At 39.3% G+C, this 23,284-nt stretch overlaps 1 long non-coding RNA gene across 4 annotated transcripts in view; it reads right to left on the bottom strand.

Annotated features, from left to right (window-relative positions):
• LOC309615691 overlaps positions 1–23,284 on the bottom strand; it is a 132,997-nt gene that overhangs the window by 24,787 nt on the left and 84,926 nt on the right. The gene's annotated exons all lie outside the window — the stretch shown is intronic.

Genomic DNA, 23,284 nt, shown 5'->3' with positions numbered 1-23,284 from the left:
AACACAACAGATATTATTATCCCCATTTTACAAAGGGAAAAGTGAGACTATGAGAGTTTAAGGGATTTGATTAAAATTGCAGTCAGTGAGTGACAGACAGGATTGAGTCTAAATTCAGGTCATGTCATTGCAGTTGAAAACTCTTCCCACCCTTCAAGAATAGATCCCTGCCGTCATCACGAGCTTGTGAAGAAATACAGAGGTTCCGTGACCCTGGTGGGAAGACCACAGAACAAAGAAAGCTATTAGGCAAAATTAAATTCTAAACCTGTGGGAAGAAGAGATCATCATGAACTCAGAGAGTTAATAAAGAGTCTATGGGTGTGTGGACTGTGAAGGTTAAGGAGGAATTAGGATACGGGAAAGGGAAGGGGAAAAACTCTCAGATTTAAGGATATAATGAACCCAGATGCGGAGCACACCAGGGCGTAGAAAAGGACTGATGGCAAATGGGCTTCGTTTCACACGTCAACTCTAATAGACTGGTGGTGGCTCAGTGCAGGGGGATTAGCAAGGTCTGTCAAGAGCAGGAGGTTAGGAAGGGGGGGCAGGTCTCCACCGTTACCTTTCCCAGACTCGAGGATCTGCGTGCGACATGGAAAAAACATAGTTGGGTAGCTAAAGTAAGGTCAGATTATTTCTGCCTGCAAAACCAGGCTGAAAATGTTGAACTTAGTTTAGTAGTTCACAAGGAGCATTTATAGATTATTGAAGAGGGAAGAAATACCAGGAAATCTTCAGGAAATGCATACTGTTGATGGTGTGTGACATAAGACTGAAAGGACTGGACTCCTAGAGGAAAACTAGGAAGCTATCAGCTTGATGTAAATCAGTGGCTTTTCAAACTTTCCTTAGCAGGGAATCCTTTCTAAAAATGAGATCTTATGTGAAATCCTAACATATTAAGCAAAAAAAAAAAAGTGCTCTTTTTATTAGGACAATTTATTTTATGGTTTTAAATATATAACATGCTTATAATAATGTCAAAACAAAGATAAAGGAAGTTGATTAAATAAACACAAACGTTTTAATTCTGGGATGATGGAAGAGAGTTGCTTCTTGTATTAGCTTTAGCATTCAACCAGCCAATTTATATCTGAATTTTATTTTGGTTTTACAATAGCAAGAAAATCCTGATACATAATGATTTACGGAGACAAGTACTTGATGAGTACTTGATAATATGGTAATTTTTGGTTTTGGTTTTTTGTATTTTACAATTGGCCTGCAATCACAGGGCACTCTTCAATTAACACTAATCCAGAAGGTAGTGTAGCAGGATTTTTTTTTTTCTTAACAAAAATATGAATAGCCAGAAGCCTCCAAAGCAAATAAGTACATAGCCACCTGCAGTGTGAGAGTCTCATGATGGGCCGTGGTGTAGGCTGATTGCTAAAGCGTAGTAAACTGCTGTGTGAGAAGAGCAAGCGCAGAAAAGACGCTCTGGAGCCTGGCCAGGCATTTAATCAAGCGCGGCGCGCCTGCGCCATAGTAGTAGCTAAGGTTGCAGTTTCACCGGAGCAAGACGTGCGCAGTCCAGAATGAAAAAAGAGCAGTGAACAGTTTCAGCTCTTCCAATATCAAAGACAGTCATGGCGTTTATGTTTGAATGTGCTGGCGTCATAATTCTTTATTTTACTTGAATTACCCCCAAGAAGAGAAACTAAGGCAGGCAGGGGGAGAAGAGGAGAAGGTGCCAGGTCTGAGATTTTTTTCCAGCTATAGAAGAGTTTTTGTAATTTATTTCGTAATAGGCTTGGATTAACGCAGATCATTTACAAACCAAGTGATGAGCAAATTTCATTTTGTAATACAAACATATTCCATATTCCATGCCTGATGGTTGAAGGAACACTGTAGTTAGCAGAGAAATATTTTAAAGTGCTAATAATTCCCTTCCTTAGATTAAAGAAGGCTGTTGTGGATCATTTATATTCCAGAAATTTCAGGACCATAAGGAGCTAAGAGACTGTGCAGAATAAGGTGTCATTTACATTTAAACATATTTAGGGTCTGTCTTTTAATATTGACAGAGGTTTACTTGCTTGTTTTTATGTCTTGGACAGGAAGGGAATCTTTAGGAGTAGAAAAAAACTATTTACACTTACTGGGATATCAAATTGATATTCCATTTTTTAAAGTTACAAAATTAAAAATCTACTTTTCCTTGAGTTTAAATTAGTAATATTGTTATGCAAATTATTCTCTCACTTTTCTTTGATTAATATTTGGTTTGCTCATGTCAAGAAACTAAATTAAACAATCAGTACAAAGTTGGATAATTAAATCTCCTTAAACATTTTAAACTGCATTTATAAATTTAATAGAGTCAATTTTTATTTTAAACGTTTCAAAAGCCTGCAAATTTATAACCTTATGAGTGCTTCCCGGAGTACTTAAATAATCCTTATTAATCGAATGCATTAAATGCGTAAATATGGCAAATTAAATTCTCTTAGGCATTTTACTTACTTGGAGAAAAGGAGAGTGTTAATACTGAAAGAAATGGGGAAATTGGAAAGAGAAGGTGGTATGATAAAGGCATGCTGATACAAGGCCTTAAAGATGTGCCATAAGAAATTGGTACTACGTGGGACTTCCCTGGCCATCCAGTGGTTCGGAGTCTGCTCTTTCACTGCCAAGGTCCAGGGTTCAACCCCTGGTCAGGGAACTAAGATCCTGCCAGCAGCGCAGCACGGCCAAAAAGAAAGGAAGAAAGAAACTGTGACTAAGAGATTTGGGACTGAGGTTCTCTGAAATTAGAATCACAGGAGTCCTTCAACATACACATGCCCAAACCCCAGCACAGACCTACTCAATCTCATATACCACGAATATTTCGAAAAGGCTCCCTGAATCCTGATGCTGCCCAAGTATCCCCAGACTTCCCACTCCCCCACTCCAGTCCCATAATCCCACATTTTACACCCTCAGCCTGCTTGTGAGTCACTGGTGGGAGTCCAGGGAAAAGCTCCTTCAAGAAATGTTGATTTGATACAATCACCTGGATAGTGTCTCCTTTGTAAGCAGCTCCCATGGAGCAAATGTTTAGAGACTAGAGCACCAGGGCTTGGGAGGACACCCATATCAAGGGGACAGAAAGAAGAGAATCCTAATAGAGTCATGAAATTTACTTTTTGTACTTAGCACATATGAGAAACCAAGATCTGGGTCTCTAGTCCCCTCCGCCCCTACATATGTATCTATATTTATTATCAAATGCCTTAGAATAGAAATCTGATGCTAAAAATCTACATGTGAATTTTAATAAGAATGTAGTAAGGGTTTAACCAACAGCCTAATATATAGAGAGCTTCACAGCAAGGTTCAGGTAGAGATTTTTTCAAAGGGGTCTCTGCCTTGAATGACAAAAAAATTCAATGAATCTTTTCTTTCCTTCCTCCTTTCCTTTCCTTCCTCCCTCCCTCCCTTTCTTTCTTTCACAGGAGCTGTTGCATGCCCAGCACTGACTGAGGCACTGTAGAGGTTATGGAAGAAATTCAGGTGATGTGCCTTTCCTCCAGACTGTACAATTTAGCTGAGGAGATGAGACTAACACAAATATAACAATAAGAAAAATGTAAGACTACATACAATCAAATGCTAGGTAGAGTGTAACAACAGTTTAAGAGGTGAGAGAAAGAAGGTTTCTGGAGATGGTTGGAAAAGGCAGGCTGGGCTCTACAGAGATGCAGAGACATTAGCTGACTCTCACAGACTGAGTAGGACGGATGCACAGCCCAACCCAGGCACAAAGGCCTCTGGGTACCATGAAAGGAAAGGCCCGTTAGAGAAATACTGAAAATTATGAGTAAGCTGACCACATTTTCCATAAAAATATCCGGACGCATGGTTGGACACATGGTCTAGCAACAGGAAAGAATATTTTTACTTGGGGCCGTACCAGAAAATCTAGAACATATGGTGACTCTATTTACGGGCCAAGAAAATCCTAATACAAGAGAGGGCTGAAGTAACCGACCCCAGATAGACAAGACACAGCCACACCATCTGAGAGGCTGCTGGACTATTTCCCCAGTCATCAGAGTTAATGTTCTTCGTTAACATTTCCATTAATCTTTTCAGAGAAAAGGTCAGTGCCTGAACAAAAAAAGATATTTGGAGAATTTATATTCAGATTTCTTAAATACATCCTTTAATATTTTCTCAAATAATTTTTGTAGTAGGCAGGGTATAAATAATGACTGCAAAAATGTTTCTTCCACCTGGGGTAATAAAATAAAATCCAATTTAAACTTTCCTTTCCTATAAGAAAAAGAGAACATCCGTACCCTGTGAAGTTCCAGGCTTCTTATCAGAGCCTTCATTCACATTGAAAAATATATTTTAAACTACCAAGATTGTTATATGTAATTTTGCCTTTTATGTCCCTGATGTCTCACTGTTTTTCTCACTGTTTTAATAGCGTGCTGTCTGAAATAAATACATTCCAGAAGCTTCCTTACCCAGTTTTGCAACTTAATAATCTTAGCAATTATTGGGGAAAAAAAACCAGTTTTAAAGGCTTTAACTCAAATCTTGGAAGGTTAAAACATCTTCCCTTTCATCCTTCAGCCCATCCCAGAGCTCAGAGATCACTTGCCAACTCATTCTCAGTATTATCAAGGAAATGCACATTTTTCTCCTTTTATGGTCAGTAAATACATTGACCAAGATGATGCGGTAATCATTACTGAAGCACAACAAGAAAGTCACACATTTGAATGACTGGCTTCCTCTACTTATAAAAAAAAATCTTAAATGCATCTTAAAATATATGTATTTCTGATAAAAGCAAGAAGACATGTTTTTAATGAGATTTCCTGGATACTAGACTTGTCTATTTTTCTTTTCAATTTTCCACTGTTATTCCAGGCCTCAAAAAACATAGGTACATTTAAAGACAGAGCTCGACTTTCATTAGCTAGAGTTGCTAAGAAAGAGGAAATCCCTAAACACACACAATAGAAAGGGAACATTATGCAACTATTAAAATAAAAATTGTGTTCAGCCTTAAGAACAAATGAAATTCTGACACATGCTACAGCATGGATTAACCTTGAAGACATCATGCCAAGTGAAATAAGCCAGACACAAAAGGCCAAATACTATATGAATCCTCTTAATATAATGAGGGACCTAGTGTACTCAACTTCATAGAGATAGGAAGCAGGATGATGGTTGCCAGGGGCTGAGGTGAGAAGAGAATGAGGAGTTAGTAATTGTTCAATAGGTGCAGAGTTTCAGTTTTGAAAGATGAGAAGAATTCTGGAGATGGATAGCAATGATTGTTGCACAACAATGTGAATGTATTTAATGCCACTGATCTGTACACTTAAAAACGGTTACAATGGTAAATTTTACGTTACGTACATTTTTCCCCAAAATTTTTAAAATAAAAAAATTAATTATGAATAAATTAAATCTATCTGGATAAAAACTCACTGTCCCAATCCCCAAAACTAGGTCCAAAGCTGACAGGTGAATTATCCATGGCTTTCGGAGAGTTTAGTCGAGGTAAGTGGAAAAGATAAAAATTCTTTATTACACAAGAATGTGTGATAAACAATACTGTAGGGACCACAAAGAGGAAGGGCTCACTTCTACCCGGAGCAAGGCACTTTGCTTATTTTTTTCCTTTGTATATTCTGAGAAACATATCAACTCTTTAATTTCACTGGTATGATGTGTAAATAGATTGGGCAACAGAGAAAAGTAAAACAAGTTATCAGAAGATACTTGACAATATAAAATCCAAGAGGATAGAAAACCCTCTAGATGGTATACATTAACTATAAGAAGACCAGCTAGAAAGGCTGGGTTACAAAGTAGAGAAGAGTAATTGGGATTAGGAGGAAAACGTAATAAAAAGACCACAGTAAGCAGTAAGTGTTATTTAGTGTATACAGTAGGATAAACTACAAAAGAATTCAAGCACATGTGCTTTATTGTTAAGAATTCTACTGTACAATCTAACAGAGGGACAAAAGGCACAAATAAGAAACAAACACATTTTTCAAGCAATAATTCATAAGGGCAAAATAATATAGTGTAAAAATATATAAGTATTAATTAGGGATCAAGCAGAGGAATAAAAAAAATAAGATCCCACAGGTTTGGGGTCCAATTTGGAAATAAAGGAGGGATAATGTTGGTGAAGAAGAACAAGGGCATTGCAAACTGGGAAGAACAACAAAAGAGCCCCAGAGTTTGGAACAAAGTCCCACAAGCCTGCACAAGAACTTTAAGGGGAAGCAGGCATGAAAGTGTCTGTCCTATAAGGTGACTATTCACAGATGACTTAGAGGAATTCAGGGGACTAAGAAGTACTTACAAGTTCATGGAAAGGCACCTAACAGTACATTTCCAAATTTGTACGAATTTTAATGTTGCTAGTCATAGAAGGGGGAATCACTGTAATTGTGTGGATCCAGCTAGCCAAAGGCTGACCTTCAAAAAGGTCAAAATTTTACCTTATTAAAATGTAAGCATCAGGGCTTCCCTGGTGGCGCAGTGGTTAAGAATCCGCCTGCCAAATGCAGGGAACACGGGTTCGAGCCCTGGTCCGGGAAGATCCCACATGCCGCGGAGCAACTAAGCCCGTGCGCCACAACTACTGAGCCTGCACTCTAGAGCCCGCGAGCCACAACTACTGAAGTCCGTGCGCCTAGAGCCCATGCTCCGCAACAAGAGAAGCCACTGCAATGAGAAGCCCGCACACCGCAACAAAGAGTAGCCCCCGCTCACCGCAACTAGAGAAAGCCCACGTGCAGCAACAAAGACCCAACGCAGCCAAGAATAAATAAATAAAATAAAATAAAAAAAGTAACCATCAGAAGGGGCTCAAAGTTGTCATAGAGCATTCGCTCTTGAGTCTGAGTTGGATCTTGAGTATCAGACTAGAGCTAAGTCTGGACTCAGTGTAGGAAAGAGATCCCATCAAACAGAAAGTCTGCTCTGCAAAGTCTAATAATAGCAGTTCCTGCAGATTGCACAGGTCACTGTGCACTGGACACGATTCCAAGGGCTCTCCAAGGGCTCGTTCATTTCATCTTCACAATCCTCTTGGGGGTGGAAAGTGGTGCTGCTGCCCCTAGAGCCCAGGCCCTTAACCACTAGGCTACACCAACCTTCTACTGCTTTTCAAATGATTATGTGAAATTCTGTCTGTTCCTGGAATGGAAGGGCCATGAGCTGTATATATGAATGCAATCTAACAAACATTTTGCAGCCGTGATCTATCCAGCCTCGAGAATCTGTTCTATTTTTAAAGAACTTAAAATGAATTTAATAAATTTACTTTTAGCCTGCCACATGCCATGAAGGATTTGAGACCAAAAGAAATACAGGTTTATAGGAAGTGGACTGTGAATTAGGCAGACTCTATATATGATACGATAAAAAAATGTTCTTCTGAATTTTGAAAATGAGTCACAGAGAAGTAAAGAGTTTATTCCCCAGACCTCTGTTTGTTTACAGCTCTGGAGACTTAGAACCAGCCAAGCCCATCTTGGGAATCATGACATATGCTCATCTGGGAACTCAGCAGGTATCAATTCACAACCCAATCTGGTCCCTGAAAGATAATGAATGACTTTGTAATATCAGGCATCAAAGAATAAATATTCATTTTCTGACACTCTGAAGAGAAGATAAATTTAAAATGTCAGCTGAATTTCATCCTAACTAGATGAAAATTTGTTTCATTCCCGTCAAACTGTTAAATAAAGAAGCTCCAAAACATACAGACACACTGAAAAAGAAGACTGAAAGCAGCAAGTGTTGTAATACAGTAAGCACAACGCTTTCCCTAGAAATGACCAGTAGTGCTTGGAGCGCGATGATAGTGTCTAGTCTTTGGTCTCAGCTTTTCCAGTTCTTCTTCCTGATGCAATTGCTTGTTTTATTGCCATTGCCTATGTTATGGGCTGAGTTGTGTCTCCCCCAAATTCATATGCTGAAGTCCTAAACCCAGTACAGGTGACCCGTCAGAAGACGACTATATTTGGAGATAGGGTCTTTTTTTTTTCTTAGCCAAAAGGCCGCGAGGCAATGGAGATAACGTCTTGAAAGAGGTAATTAAATTGAAATGAGGTTATGAGAGTGGACCTTAATCCAATATGACTTGTAAGAAGAGGAAATTTGGACACAGACACACTCAGTTTGAAGATGTGAAGACAGAGGGAGAATATGGTTATCTACCAGCCAAGGGGAGAGACCTTGGAAGAAGCCAACCCTCCGACATCTTGATCTTGGACTTGCTAGCCTCCAGAATTGTGAGAAAATAAATTTATGTTCTTTTAAGCCACCCAGTCTGTGGTCCTTTGTTATGGCAACCCTGGCAAACTACTGCACTATACTTCCACCAGATTGTAAGCTCGGCGAGGGCCAGCCTATGTCTGGGTGTCTTCTCTACCCTTGTATCCCCAGCACATATCATGAGCTTGCTGCACAATAGGTGCTTAATAAATATTGTTGAATGAATAGCTGACTGCAGCTGGATATCTTGGCCCATTTTACTGGAGTACAGGTATGTAACTATTACCAAAAATGATCAGAAGTAACTTTCTCCCTTTATTAAAAAATAACTTTATATTCTGATTTAAAAAATGCTGCCCATCCATTGTGAAAAATAGGGAGCAGTATAAAAAAAGGAGAAAACAATCACTTAAAACCCTGCCACTTAGAGATAACCACTTTAAGTTTTGACACATACACATAGATATTTCAATACAGTAAAATAATATTGTAACACTTACCATATGTCACATTTTCCCCACAGAGTTAAAACTTCTTCATAAACATTTTAAATGACTATAAAATGGGTAATATCAGGTATATCTTTCATAATTGAAATCCCCATTGTTAGACATTCAGGTGTTTCTAATTTTTTCTATCATAATTAGCACTGCAGTGAATTTCTTTGTGCGAAAAAGCTTTTATCCACTTTTCTGAAGTCTTTAAAGGATGACATCCTAGCACTGCAATTATTGATTCAAAAGGCATGGCCATTTGTATCAATTGTTAAGGCTTCTGATCCATATTCTTCTATTGTTTTTTGAAAAGATAAGCCAATTTATACTCTCACAAGAAATCCATGAGATTTGCCATCACTTTACCCTTAAGTATGATTTTACAAATCTTATTAATATAAGATAAAATGGCATCTTGAGTGGCATTTAAGTTTTCATCCTTTGAAAATTTATGGAGCTTTCCATTTTCCTCTATGCATTAGCTATTTATAATTTTGCTTTTTGAACTGTCTGTGTGCCTTTTGAAAGGGGCTTTTCTGAATGATTTTTAGGAGGCAGTCTTCTAGCCAGGCTCCTACTGCAATATTGCCTGCCTTTCAATAGAGGCCTCTATTCTGAGTTAATGAGACCACACATCTTAGAGCAGTCCCAGAATCTTATCACAGGCTGCTACACTGTAATGAAGTCTTTACAGTTCTGAATAGACAAACTTGTCCAATTATTCATCACCTACTAACAAATTTTGATACATCAAATACATGTGGATATATTTAATTTAGTTATCTAAGTCTGAAATCAGTTTTCTTTGTGGAATGAAAAGAAAGTTCTCACTTCAAAAAAATAATAAAACAACCAAACTTTTGTGAGGAAGGAAGATAGCTCTCTACCTCCAACATAATTTTGGCATAAACGTGCCTACTTCTTAGCTGCATTTATTAAATTCAGGACACAGAGGAAATTAAAAATACATATACTGGGGAGAGGAGAGTCAAAATGGTGTACTAGGAGGACACGGAATTCGCGTGTCCTCACAACTAGGGCACCTACCAGGCACCTAAGGGGACGGGAGGAACCCCCAGTGACTGGGTAGGATGTGGGGTGTGGGAGGAGCGAAGGGGGAGGAGAAGTGGAGGCGGGACGGGACTGGCGCCCCTGAGGGGTGGCTGGGGGAGGGGAAGGGATCCCACACCCGAAGGGGGAAATTGGGGAACCACTGGGAGGGCAGAGGATCAAAAGGGAGCATGGCCAGGTTTCCCCTTCCCACTTGGGCCCCCAGGAACCTGCTGAGATCCCAGGCCTGATCCTCTGCCCGCCGAGGCCCCCTCCAGCCATGGGGTCCTGAGGGAGTGGGAGGGAGGGAAGGGGGAGCAAAGGTAAAGGCCGGACCTCTGGGACCAGCACCCCTGAGGGGCGGCTGGGGAAGGGAAGGAGTTCCTACACCCAGTGGGACCCACCCACCGTTAGGGGTCCAGCTGTGACAGAGGAGACCCTGGGGGAGACAGTGGGGGAGGGGCATGAAGGAACGGAGGGGAAGGGGGTCAGCGCTTTCCCTGTCCACTTGGGCACCGGGGAGCCTCTTGGGCTCCCGGGCCTAATCCTCTGCCCTCGGAGCCTCCCTCCTGCTGCGCAGAGCCCAAGCCCCGCCCCTACAATCCCCCCAGGGCCCCACCTCTACACTCGGAGACCCTCTCTGAGACTCCCTCCAACGAGCTGGGCCTAAGCCCCACCCACACACCCTCACCCAGGGCCCTACCTCCAAACTCCGGAACTCCACACTCCAGAGGCCCTGCCCAGGTGCCCCCCTCGCTCAAACATCACCCCCCCACCTGCCTAGGTCCTGCCCCACCTTAAACCCCACCCCTGCCTAAGTTCCACCCCCGCCCAAACTCCACCCCCAGAACCAAGGCTTGCTTTTTTTCTTTTTTCCTCTTTTAGATTAGGTTTCTGTTTTACCTTGTTGATTCATTGTTGGTTTTTTGTTTGTTTGTTTTTTATAAATTTATTTATTTATGGCTGCGTTGGGCCTTCATTGCTGCGTGCAGGCTTTCTCTAGTTGCGGTGAGTGGGGGCTACTCTTTGTTGTGGTGCGTGGGCTTCTCATTGCGGTGGCTTCTCTTGTTGCAGAGCACGGGCTTTAGGCACATGGGCTTCTGTAATTTTGGCACACGGGCTCAGTAGTTGTGGCTCACGGGCTCTAGAGTGCAGGCTTCAGTAGTTGTGGCGCATGGGCTTAGTTGCTCCACGGCATGTGGGATCTTCCCAGACCAGGGCTCGAACCCATGTCTCCTGCACTGGCAGGCGGATTCTTAACCACTGAGCCACCAGGGAAGCCCTGATTCATTGTTGTTGGTTCTTTTATATTTTTATTTTTCCTAATAAATCTTTTATTTTTCTAATTTTATTTTATTCTTTATACTTTGTTATTGTTCTCTCCTTTTGGCTTACTCCCCCAACCCTTTTCATTTTTTTCTTTTTTCTGTTGTGGTTTTATTTTACCTTGTTGCAGTTGTTTCAATTATAGTTTTATTTTTCCTGATATATTTTTATCTTTTTAATTTTATTTAGTTTTTTATTCTTTTATATTGTACTGCTCCTTTTTTTCCTTTCTTTTTTTTTTTTTAACCACACCACAAAGCTCTTGGTTCCCAGGCCAGAGGTCAGGCCCAAGCTCCTGTGGTGGGAGCTCTGAGTCCAAACTGCTGGACTAACAGAGAAGCTCAGACCCCAGGGAATATTAATTGGAGTGAGGCCTCCCGGAGGTCCTCATCTCAGCACCAAGACCCAGCTCTATCCAACTGCCTGCAAACTCCAGTGCTGGATGTCTCAGGCCAAACAACCAGTAAGACAGGAATACAGCACCACCCATCAAAAAAAAAGAAAAAAAGAGAGAAACGACAAAAAAAATGTTACAGACGAAGGAGCAAGGTAAAAACCTACAAGACCAAATAAATGAAGATGAAATAGGCAACATACCTGAAAAAGAATTCATAGTAACAATAGTAAAGATGATTCAAAATCTCGGAAACAGAATGGAGAAAATACAAGAAACATTTAATAAGGATCTAGAAGAACTAGAGAGCAAACAAAGAGGAATGAACAACACAGTTACTGAAATTAAAAATATTCTAGAAGGAATCAATAGCAGATTAACTGAGGCAGAAGACGGATAAGTGAGCTGGGAGATAAAATTGTGGAAATAACGGCCAGGGAGCAGAGCAAAGAAAAAAGAATGAAAAGAATTGAGGACAGTCTCAGAGACATCTGGGACACCATTAAACACACTAATATTCAAATTATAGGGGTCCCTGAAGAAGAAGAGAAAAAGAAAGGGTCTGAGAAAATATTTGAAGACATTATAGTCAAAAACTTCCCTAACATGGGAAAGGAAATAGTCAATCAAGTCCAGGAAGCACAAGAGAGTCCCATACAGGATAAACCCAAAGAGAAACACGCCAAGACACATGTTAATCAAACTATCAAAAATTAAATACAAAGAAAAAAATATTAAAAGCAGCAAGGGAAAAGCAACAAATAACATACAAGGGAATCCCCATAAGGTTAACAGCTGATCCTTCAGCAAAAACTCTGCAAGCCAGAAGGGACTGGCAGGACATAATTAAAGTGACAAAAAGGAAAAACCTACAACCAAGATTACTCTACCCAGCAAGGATCTCATTCAGATTCGATGGAGAAATTAAAAGCTTTATAAACAAGCAAAAGTTAAGAGAATTCAGCACCACCAAACCAGCTTTACAACAAATGCTAAAGGAACGTCTCTAGGCAGGAAACACAAGAGAAGGAAAAGACCTACAAAAACAAACCTAAAACAATTAAGAAAATGGTAATAGGAACATACATATCAATAACTACCTTAAATGTAAGTGGATTAAATGTTCCAAACAAAAGACATAGATGGGCTGAATGGATACAAAAACAAGACCTGTATATATGCTGTCTACAAGAGACCAACTTCAGACCTAGGGACACATACAGACTGAAAGTGAGGGGATGGAAGAAGGTACTCCACGCAAATGGAAATCAAAAGAAAGCTGGCGTAGCAATTCTCATATCAGACAAAATAGACTTTAAAATAGAGACTATTACGAGACAAAGAAGGACATTACATAATGATCAAGGGATCAATCCAAGAAGAAGATATAACAATTGTAAATATTTATGCACCCAACATAGGTGCACCTCAATACATAAGGCAAATGCTAACAGCCATAAAAGGGGAAATCGACAGTAACACAATCATAGTAGGGGACTTTAACACCCCACTTTCACCAACGGACAGATCACCCAAAATGAAAATAAATAAGAAAACACAAGCTTTAAATGACGCATTAAACAAGATGGACTTAACTGATATTTTTAGGACATTCCATCCAAAAACAACAGAATACACTTTCTTCTCAAGTGCTCATGGAACATGCTCCAGGATAGACCATACCTTGGGTCACAAATCAAGCACTGGTAAATTAAAGAAAACTGAAATCATATCAAGTATCTTTTCTGACCACAATGCTATGAGACTAGATACCAATTACAGGAAAAGAACTGTAAAAAAATACAAACACGTGGAGGCTAAACAATATGCTACTAAATAACCAAGAGATCACTGAAGAAAGCAAAGAGGAAATCAAAAAACACCTAGAAACAAATGACAATGAAAATGTGACAAACCATAACCTATGGGATGCAGCAAAAGCAGTTCTAAGAGGGAAGTTTATAGCAATACAATCTTACCTCAAGAAACAAGAAACATCTCAAATAAACAACCTAATCTTACACCTAAAGCAATTAGAGAAAGAAGAACAAAAAAACCCCAAAGTTAGCACAAGGAAAGAAATCATAAAGATCAGAACAGAAATAAATGAAAAAGAAATGAAGGAAACAAGAGCAAAGATCAATAAAACTAAAAGCTTCTTCTTTGAGAAGATAAACAAAATTGATGAACCATTAGCCAGACTCATCAAGAAAAAAAGGAAGAAGACTCAAATCAATAGAATTAGAAATGAAAAAGGAGAAGTAACAACTGACACTGCAGGAATACAAAGGATCATGAGAGATTACTACAAGCAACTATATGCCAATAAAATGGACAAACTGGAAGAAATGGACACCCTGGAAGAAATGGACACATTCTTAGAAAAACACAACCTTCTGAGACTGAACCAGGAAGAAATAGAAAATATAAACAGATCAATCACAAGCACTGAAATTGAAACTGTGATTAAAAATCTTCCAACAAACAAAAGTCCAGGACCAGATGGCTTCACAGGTGAATTCTATCAAACATTTAGAGAAGAGCTAACACCTATCCTTCTCAAACTCTTCCAAAATATAGCAAAGGGAGGAACACTCCCAAACTCATTCTATGAGGCCACCATCACCTTGATACCAAAACCAGACAAAGATATTACAAAGAAAGAAAACTACAGGCCAATACTTCTGATGAACATAGATGCAAAAATCCTCAACAAAATACCAGCAAGCAGAATCCAACAGCACATTAAAAGGATCATACACAATGATCAAGTGGGGTTTATCCCAGGAATGCAGGGTTTCTTCAATATATGCAAATCAATCGATGTGATACACCATATTAACAAACTGAAGGATAAAAACCATATGATAATCTCAATAGATGCAGAAAAAGCTTTTGACAAAATTCAACACCCATTTATGATAAAAAATTCTCCAGAAAGTAGGCATAGAGGGAAGCTACCTCAACATAATAAAGGCCATATATGACAAACCCACAGCCAACATCGTTCTCAATGGTGAAAAACTGAAACCATTTCCTCTAAGATCAGAAACAAGACAAGGTTGCCTACTCTCTCCACTTTTATTTAACATAGTTTTGGAAGTTTTAGCCACAGCAATCAGAGAAGAAAAAGAAATAAAAGGAATCCAAATCAGAAAAGAAGTAGTAAAGCTGTCACTGTTTGCAGATGATATAATACTATACATAGAGAACCCTAAAGATGCTACCAGAAAACTACTAGAGCTAATCAATGAATTTGGTATAGTAGCAGGATACAAAGTTAATGCACAGAAATCTCTTGCATTCCTATACACTAATGATGAAAAATCTGAAAGAGAAATTAAGGAAACACTCTCACTTACCATCGCAACAAAGAGAATAAAATACCTAGGAATAAACCTACCTAAGGAGACAAAAGACCTGTATGCAGAAAACTATAAGACACTGATGAAAGCAATTAAAGATGATACAGATGGAGAGATACACCATGTTCTTGGATTGGAAGAATCAACATTGTGAAAATGACTACACTACCCAAAGCAATCTACCTATTCAATGCAATCCCTGTCAAACCACCAATGGCATTTTTCACAGAACTAGAACAAAAAATTTCACAATTTGTATGGAAACACAAAAGACTCCGAATAGCCAAAGCAATCTTGAGAAAGAAAAACGGAGCTGGAGGAATCAGGCTCCCGGACTTCAGACTATACTACAAAGCTACAGTAATCAAGACAGTATCGTACTGGCACAAAAACAGAAATATAGATCAATGGAACAAGATAGAAAGCCCAGAGATAAACCCACACACATATGGTCAACTTATCTTTGATAAAGGAGGCAAGAGTATACAATGGAGAAAAGACAGCCTCTCCAGTAAGTGGTGCTGGGAAAACTGGACAGCTACGTGTAAAAGAATGAAATTAGAACACTCCCTAACACCATACACAAAAATAAACTCAAAATGGATTAAAGATCTAAATATAAGGCCAGACCCTATAAAACTCTTAGAGGAAAACATAGGCAGAACACTCTATGACATAAATCACAGCAAGATCCTTTTTGACCCACCTCCTAGGATAATGGAAATAAAAACAAAAATAAACAAATGGGACCTAATGAAACTTAAAAGCTTTTGCACAGCAAAGGAAACCATAAAAAAACATGAAAAGACAACCCTCAGAATGGGAGAAAATATTTGCAACTGAAGCAACTGACAAAGGATTAATCTCCAAAATATACAAGCAGCTCATGCAGCTCAATATGAATAAAACAAACAACCCCATCCAAAAATGGGCAGAAGACCTAAATACACATTTCTCCAAAGATATACAGATTGCCAACAAACACATGAAAAGATGCTCATCATCACTAATCATTAGAGAAATGCAAATCAAAGCTACAATGAGGTATCACCTCACACCAGTCAGAATGGCCATCATCAAAAAATCTACAAACAATAAATTCTGGAGAGTGTGGAGAAAAGGGAACCCTCTTGCACTGTTGGTGGGAATGTAAATTGATACAGCCACTATGGACAACAATATGGAGGTTCCTTAAAAAACTAAAAATAGAACTACCATACGACCCAGCAATCCTACTACTGGGCATATACCCTGAGAAAACCATAATTCAAAAAGAGTCAGGTACCACAATGTTCACTGCAGTACTATTTACAATAGCCAGGAAATGGAAGCAACCTATGTGTCCATCAACTGATGAATGGATAAAGAAGATGTGGCCCATATATACAATGGAATATTACTCAGCCATAAAAAGAAACAAAATTGATTTATGTGTAGTGAGGTGGATGGACCCAGAGTCTGTCATACAGAGTGAAGTAAGTCAGAAAGAGAAAAACAAATACCATATGCTAACACATATGTTTGGAATCTAAAAAGAATGGTTCTGATGAACCTAGGGGCAGGACAGTAATAAAGACGCAGACATAGAGAATGGACTTGAGGACACAGGGAGGGGGAAGGGTAAGCTGGGACGAAGTGAGAGAGTAACACTGACATGTATATACTACCAAATGTAAAATAGATAGCCAGTGGGAAGCAGCTGCATAGCACAGGGAGATCAGCTCGGTGCTCTTCGACCACCTGGAGGGGTGGGATAAGGAGGGTGGGAGGGAGACGCAAGAGGGAGGGGATATGGGGATATATGTATATGTATAGCTGATTCACTCTGTTATACAGCAGAAACTAACACAACATTGTAAAGCAATTATAGTCCAATAAAGATGTTAAAAAAATACATATATTTTCCAACCGTTTTATTCTAAAATTCACATCCATGTTAAATCAAAATCATGAGCCTTGAATAAACCGTAGAGGTCTTCTCATCAAATACCTACACGTTCAGACAAGGAAAACTTCAACAGAAATGATTTTAAGGTGGTGGACAGTGATCAAGCTCAGTTTTAGAGAGAGCAACCGACCAGAATGGTTAGAATTTGGAGGGATGTTGGTGATATTAAACAGGCTGGGTGAAGCCCGTTGAGTATAGTGAAATAAAGACCATGCAACTTTATTATGCTTCTCTTCTACATCCTCACTTGGCTAATCCTTGCCCAGCCTTGCCCATTGTCCCATAGTCACAGTGGGAGAGGTGCCCTATGCTTTTCCGAGGATGGCCCCTGCCGTTCCCCTCCTCATCCTCTCCCCTCATCCCTCAGAATGTCATCCGTCTTTCCCCTCTGTTTGTCATCCTTCCCTGTCCATCTGTTCCTTAAGCTAAAAATATATTCGGCTTTCTTTTTCCTAAAAAAAAAAAAACTGCATTCCAGGCTTTCCTAGCTAGCATTACCCGATTTGCCCCCTTTTCAAAACTCCTTGAAATGTACACTGTGTTTTTGTTTTGCTCCAATTTCCTCCCCCCCCACACACATATATTAAGGTAGCTGCTGCTCAGACTCTACCCACCTCCAATTAGGTTTGCCTGTTCTTGAACTTCATATAAATGGACTCATACAGTGTGTACTCTTTAGTGTCTGGCTTCTTTCATGCCTTTTATTATTTTTTGTGTGGTAAGATATACATAACATAAAATGTACCATTCTAACCATTTTGAGTATACAGTTCAGTGGCATAAATACATTCACACTGTCATGCAATCATCACCACCATCCATCCACAGAACTTTTTCATCTTTCCAAAATGAACCTCTATACCCACTAAGTAATAACTCCCCAGTCTTCCCTACCCTCCAGCCCCTGGTAACCTCTATTCTACTTTCTGTCTCTATGAATTTGCCTATTGCAGGTACCTTATATAAGTGGAATCATACACTATTTGCCCTTTTGTGTCTGACTTATTTCACTTAGCATAATGTTTTCAAGATTCATCCATGTTGTAGCAGAACTTCATTCCCTTTTAAGATGATAATATTCCACTGTATGTATATACCACATTTTGTTTATTGATTTTGTTTATCCGAAAGTGGACATTTAGGATGTTTCCACTTTTTGGCTATTGTGAATAATGCTGTATGAACACTCATATACAAATATCTGTTTGAGTCCCTGTCTTCAATCTTTTGAGTAGCGGAATTTCTGGATCATATTGTTACCTAGTCCAAGCTCATACTGCTCACTGCACAACAGGCCAATAAATCAAGAGATGAGTTGTTGGGACAAGGAATAGCAACTTTATTTGGAAAGCCAGCAGACAAAGAAGGTGGTGGACTCGTGTCCCAAAGAACCGTCTTCCCTGAGTTAGAATTCAGGCTTCTTTTATACTAAAAGGGAAGGGGGTAAAGTGCTGGTCCTGGCCAGACTCAGGAGGAGATGTATTAATTTCTTCTTTCCTGTAGTCATTCAATAGGTGGGCCTGGTCAGGATGTTTTCTGTCAGCTAAACAAAGGTGTTTTAGCTTGATGCTTATTACCTGAGAGACAGGGTTCCCAGAGATGGGCCATTATGTATACTTTAGGCTTAGAGGCAACATCCCTTTAGTGATTAACTTACAATAGAATACAAAAGTTCTTCCCTATTACAATATGATAATTCTATGTTTAACTTGTTGAAGCCTTGCCAAACTGTTTACCATATGGCTAAAACGTTTTACATTCCCACCAGCAGTGCATTTTTTCCACATCCTTGTCAGCACTTGTTTTTCTTTTTTCAAAAATAATAGCCATCCTAAACAGTGTGAAGTGGTATCTCACTGTGATTTTGGTGTATGCATTTATACTTAAAATGCTCTCTGTCCTTGGTTCCTGCCTTCATATTGGTTCTTTGTTAATTTTTCATTCTTCTTGGCCGACTCTTCCTTCTCTCTCTGCCTCCTTAATTTGGGTTTCCCTGGGCTCCTCCTCAGCCTCTCCTGCCTTCTTTGCACATAGTACCTGGAGATTTCATCCATGTCCATGATAGAAGTATCACACCCATGCTGGTAACTCACAGATCTGTATTTCTGTAGTCAGGACCTCTCTCTGAGCACAGTATTGCTTTAAAATCATCATCTTCAGAAAATAAAAGAGTGTGAAGTTTAAAACTTGATTAAAAATATGAACACTTTGATGGTCTTTTTTGCTGGTGAGATTAGGGAGTGAGGAAGAAAGAAAAGACTCTCACATTCTAAAAAAATTGTGGTTAAAAACACATAACATAAATGTACTATCATAACCATTTTAAAAAAAGAGGCTTTATTTTTTAGAGCAGTATTAGGTTCACAGCAAAACTGAGTCAAAGGCACAGAGATTTCCCATATACTTCCCCCCTCCACGTGCATACAGCCTCTCCCATATCAAAATCTCCCACCAGACTGTTGCATCTGTTACAACTGATGAACCTACACTGACTCATCATCATCACCCAGAGTCCATAGTTCACATCAGGATTCACTCTTGGTGTTGTATATCCCTTGAGTTTAGACAAATGTATAATGACATGTAGCCACCATTATAGTATCATACCAACTAGTTTCACTGCCCTAAAAATCCTCTGTATTCCACCTATTCATCCCTCTCTTCCGCCTAACCCCTGACAACCACTGATCTTTTCACTGTCTTCAGACTTTTGCTTTTTCCAGAATATCGTATTGTTGGAATCATATAGTAGGTAACCTTTCCAGACTGCCTTCTTTCACTTAGTCATATGCTTTTAAGGTTCCTCCATATCTTTTCATGTCTTGATAGCTCATTTCTTTTTAGCACTAATATTACATTGTCTGGATGTACCACAGTTTATTTAGCCATTCACCTACTGAAGGACATCTTGGTTGCTTCCACGTTTTGGCAATTATGAATAAAGCTGCTCATCTGTGTGCAGGTTTTTGTGTGAACATGAGTTTTCAACTCATTTGGGTAAAATCAAGGAGCATGACTGCTAAATCATATGGTAAAAGAATGTTTAGTTTTGTAAGACACTGTCAAACTGTCTTCCAAAGTGGCTGTACCATTTTGTATCCCACTAGCAATGAATGAGAATTCCTGTTGCTCCACATCCTCACTAGTTTTTGGTATTGTTAGTGAAAGAAAGAATGGATAAACTGGACCTTATTAAAATCTAAAACTTCTGTTCTGCAAAAGGCATTTGCAAGAGAATGAGAAGACAAGCCACAGACTGAGAACATATTTGTAAAAGATATATCTGATAAAGGACTGTTATCCAAAATATACAAACAACCCTTAAAACTCAACAATAATAAAACAAACAACCCAATCAAAAAATAGGGAAGAAACCTGAATAGACACTTTACCAAAGAAGATGTAGAGATGGCAGATACGCATATGAAAAGATGCTCAACTTAATATGTTATGAAGGAGTTGCAAATTAAAACAATGAGATACCCTTCATGCTTATTAAAATGGCCGTAATCCATCATAATCATTTTTAAGTGTACAGTTCAGTAGTGTTGAGTATATTCACGCTGTTGTGCGACCAGTCTCCAGAACTCTTTTGATCTTGCAAAACTGAAACCATAAACCCACTGAACAATGACTCTGCATTTCCCCTTCCCCCCAGCCTCTGGCAACCACCATCCTACTTTCTGTTTCTCTGCATTTGACTATTTTAGTTACCTCATATAGGAGAATCATAATCGTATTTGTCCTTTTGGGACTGATTTATTTCACTTAGCATAGTGTCCTCAAGGTTCATCCATGTCGTAGCATGTGTAGGATTTCCCACATTTTTTTAATTTTTAAAAAAGTATCGATGTTTTCAATTAGGTAATATATGCTGTGCTGGCTGTTTGTTCCACTTGCCCCTAGTCAGCCATTCCCTAACCACTCCCTGCTCTGAGTCCCAGGAGGCGGACTTCTACAGATTGCCTCCCCCTTGCCCTCTGGTTTCTGGTTGCAGCTGGGTTGGCAAACGGGAAGCACCATCAGGAGACTGAAGGGCATGAGGTATTCATTTATCACCCACACAAGCACTCCCTTCCTGCCGCACAACTGCTCAGGCAGCGGCTGCTCTTCATTCCTCTCCCTCAGCACCAGCTCACTCCAGGCTCCCTAACACCATTCCCGCTCTGACTGCACGCCCCTGGCCCCTGCAGGCCTAGGGCTAGGAACAACTTCCTGCTGTGGCTAGTCCCTGCACGCTTGCCCATCCCTTTTTTGTTCCTTTAACCTCACCCATGCGTTGGTAAATCATCTCTTTATTAAAGTCTCTTCGTTAAACTCTTTTGAGTATGCCATCTGTTCATAGGATTCCCGCTGTGACCCTGAGTCAGACACGTGCAGCTATGTTAAAAAAATTAATGGCGTAGAAGGCTAAGAAGTGAAAAAAGAAATCGCTTTCTACCCCATAGCCCTAATTCCCTTCTATTCCATTTCACGTCCAGTTGCCATTTATTTGTTTGGGGTTTTTTGGGAGGGATGGGGGTAGGATGACCTTGACTTCACCTCTTGGGTGAACTCTAATGGGTCTCAGACAATCATGTTAAATCCTCCCTTGCTGGTACCTGATTCAGAAAGCCAGACCTAAGCTATCCATGCAGGGTATTTCCCTGTCCCGGGGATCCGTCTGAGAATGGGCTCACGAGTCACTGCTATGATTCAGTTCAGACCAATGAGATGCAAGGGGAAATTTGCTGGGAGGGGGGGGTTCCTCTCAAGAGAACCATGATTGGAGATGAGGGTCAGAACCGCTAGAACCAGTCTGAGAAGTCAGCAGAGGAGGCTGAGCCAGGAGAATCAGGGAAACAGAGCTGAGACAGCGGATTAAGCCACTAAAGCTAAACTGTAAACCCAACCAGCCTCTACACTTCAAATTATGGGATCTGATCAATTTCATGATTATCTGTTTACTTACAACAAAAGCATCCTAACCAATACATGTATACACTGCAAAACACACATTCCCAAATGGGATCATTTCATAGATATTGTATTGCAAATAGCTTTTTTCACTAAATCATGTATTCTAAACATCTTTCCAAGTAAGAACATTTAGTCCTGCTTCATTATTTTAAATACTGGATGGTATTTTGTCAAAGGGAAACGTCAGAGTTTATCCTTTCCTGTACGGAAGAACATTTAGGTTGTTATAGCTTTTCCCTATTAAAAACAAACAATGGCACAATGACACATATTTTGGAGTGTCTGAATTAATATGTACATACGATAAATTCCTAATAGAATTGCTTGGTCAATAAGTCTGAGAATTTAAAATGGTCATAAATACTGCTATATTGTCTTCTAAAAGGTTTCAACAATTTACACTCTTATTATGTATATGTGAGCATACTTTTTTCTTCACACCCCTGCCAGTACTGGGTATTATAAAAAGCTTAAACCTTTGGTAATCAGATGAAAATTACATCTCATTAGTGCATTAATATTTTATTCATGAGTTAGGTCAAAGCATTTTTATGGTTGGTTTTTTTTTTTGTAAACTATATTCTTTGCCTACTTTTCTACTTAATTTTATTTTTCTTATTGAAGTAGCTCTTTGTATATATTTTTCAAATACCTGTTTATTATAGGTGTTAAATTTTGTGCTCCTGCTTTTGCTAATCATTGTAGTTTGTTTATGGTACATTTTTCATGAAAAAGTTTTATGCAATCTAATGTGTTGATGTTTTCCCTCATCATGTCAGGATATTGTTTTATACTTAGAGTTCTTCCTTCCCTCCAAGATTATTATTTAAATTCACCAATGTTTTCCTCCAGTTATTTTATAGGCTCATCTTTACATTTAAGTCTCTGATCCAAGTGAAAAGTTTTTGTTCTATACAATCTGTACTCTTTGATTTTTTTGTTACAATGAGCCTATATAAGTATTACAGTTTTAAGAATATGGTCACCAGTTAGTATAGTACAGATATATATCTTTCTATGAAAATCTTGACAAAAACAAAACCAATAACAGACATAATTTTAAAAACAACAATATGGCAAACGAATGAAACTATGCTCCCCATATTTTGCTTTGAAATTTGAAAGATCACCGTATGTAAGCCTCCCTCTGCTATGCCTAAACTGCTTTTCCATGTGTACACACTGTTCTGCACATGAGGACTGCTGGCTTGTTACTGGTGGCCACCCCTCCTTAAGCTTCATATCAATCCACAGGAAAAAAAGGAAGAAAAGATGTTAAGACAAAGAGTAATCGAGTAAGATAATAACCTGTTGGAAGCACAATCAGCATTTACTGCCAGGCAGCAACTCCTCCATTTCTCGACTCCCACCCCATAAAAACTCTTCAAAGCTCTCCACCCCTCCAGTCCATAGCCCCAAAGTGTCTCCCCTACACATAAAGCCAAGAGCATGGGCTCTGGAGCCAAACTGCCCAATTCACACTGGACTC

This window comes from Balaenoptera borealis (assembly GCF_965194805.1).
Source record: "Balaenoptera borealis genome assembly, chromosome: 18".
Classification (NCBI taxonomy): Eukaryota; Metazoa; Chordata; class Mammalia; order Artiodactyla; family Balaenopteridae; genus Balaenoptera; species Balaenoptera borealis.
The sequence above is the reverse complement of the archived record's forward strand: the minus strand, read 5'-3'. Positions and strand labels throughout refer to the sequence as shown.